Genomic DNA, 2,500 nt, shown 5'->3' with positions numbered 1-2,500 from the left:
GGCAACAATCAATAGTTACATTCCATAATATGTTAGTATAGAATATAAATTCTTCATATATGTATACATATTCGAAAATTGTTTCTATTTAAACTAACGTATGGAAAACTAGGAATAAATCCACAATATCACCAGTTTAACATAACTCAAATTCGTGTTTCATATAGTTATGATTCGATTTATATGCTTCAATATCATTGGTTAGTTAAATGTTGATATTTTCATATTATTCACATGCCTTCACCGTGAGTGTTTTTTGCCATGCACACCACACATTGTGAAAAATGTATGGGAAAAATTCAATTCAATACATTTCAGTTTGATTTCATATAATTCAATTACATTTTATATATTTCAATAATACCATCAACTTAACTAAATATATATTAAAATACTAAATTATATATATGATGATATTTTCCATATATTTGAAATGTCTTTATTATATATTTATTCAGTTTATCATATGAATGTATTGTGTTAAATTTTACTTTCATACATTTAATCGAATTTAGTTTCATATAAATTCGATTCGATTTTCTTTCATATATCTCACTTGCCTTCACCGTGAGTGTTTCTGACAATGTACACAACGCATTGTGAAAAATGTATGGGCAAAATTTTGTTAAATTTTACTTTCATACATTTAATCGAATATAGTTTCATATAAATTCGATTTGATTATCTTTCATATATTTCACATGCCTTCACCGTGAGTGTTTTTGTTTGTCCATGTACACAACGTATTGTGAAAAATGTATGGGCAAAATTTAACTTAATACAATTCAATATATTTCAAATGTTTTTCTTATATATTTATTCAGTTTATCATATGAATGTATTGTGGTAAATTTTATTTTCATACATTTAATCGAATATAATTTCATATAAATTCGATTTGATTTTCTTTCATATATATCTCACTTGCCTTCACCGTGAGTGTTTCTGACAATGTACACAACGCATTGTGAAAAATGTATGGTGAAAATCTAACTTAATACAATTCAATATATTTCAAATGGCTTTATTATATATTTATTCAGTTTATCATATGAATGTATTGTGGTAAATTTTATTTTCATACATTTAATCGAATATAATTTCATATAAATTCGATTTGATTTTCTTTCATAGATATCTCACTTGACTTCACGTGAGTGTTTCTGACAATGTACACAACGCATTGTGAAAAATGTATGCAAAATTTTGTTAAATTTTAATTTCATACATTTAATCGAATATAGTTTCATATAAATTCGATTTGATTATATTTCATATATTTCACATGCCTTCACCGTGAGTGTTTTTTGCCATGCACACCACACATTGTGTAAAATGTATGGGAAAAATTCAATTAAATACATTTCAGTTTGATTTCATATAATTCAATATTCAAATTTTATATATTTCAATAATATCATCGATTTAACCAAATATATATTAAAATAATAAATTATATATATGATGATATTTTCCATATATTTCAAATGTCTTTATTATATATTTATTCAGTTTATCAAATGAATGTATTGTGTTAAATTTTACTTTCATACATTTAATCGAATATAGTTTCATATAAATTCGATTTGATTTTCTTTCATAGATATCTCACTTGACTTCACGTGAGTGTTTCTGACAATGTACACAACGCATTGTGAAAAATGTATGGGCAAAATTTTGTTAAATTTTACTTTCATACATTTAATCGAATATAGTTTCATATAAATTCGATTTGATTATCTTTCATATATTTCACATGCCTTCACCGTGAGTGTTTTTGTTTGTCCATGTACACAACGCATTGTGAAAAATGTATGGAAAAAATTTAACTCAATACATTTCAATTTGATTTCATATAATTCAATTATATTTTATATATTTCAATAATATCATCATCGGTTAACCAATATATATTAAAATTAATAAATTATATATATGATGATATTTTCCATATATTTTTTTATCATATTATATATACCCCAATGCCATCATCACAAATATGTCTTATTTTCGTAAATTATTTTGATATCATCGATTAGCCAAAATTTGAAAATATATAATATATATGAGATGATGATATTATGATATTTTTATATATTTCATATATATAAATGTATGTTAAATAAATATTTTTATATAATTTTTATTTGCTTTTCTTAATTAATAATATAATAACATAACATTTATATATATAGTCTGATTATAAGAGATTTCATCATATTTGAATGAAATCCTATTAAAGTTATATTATATTTATATATTAATAATTAATATATATATATATATATATATATATATATATATATAAATATATACACGTTATATTAATTAAATAATATGTGTGTGTATATATAATATATATATATATATATATTAAAATTCGAATCATCAAGCAAAGGATAAGCTTCAGTGGATCGCAGTATGGCAGCTGCTCTACCACTTACAACACCTTGCCCGTTACCAAAGTCGTTTACAATTGATTCTAGGCATTGTCATTGTA

Source organism: Anastrepha ludens, unplaced genomic scaffold, assembly GCF_028408465.1.
Source record: "Anastrepha ludens isolate Willacy unplaced genomic scaffold, idAnaLude1.1 ptg000150l, whole genome shotgun sequence".
NCBI classification, from domain to species: domain Eukaryota; kingdom Metazoa; phylum Arthropoda; class Insecta; order Diptera; family Tephritidae; genus Anastrepha; species Anastrepha ludens.
Note: the sequence above shows the minus strand (reverse complement) of the source record.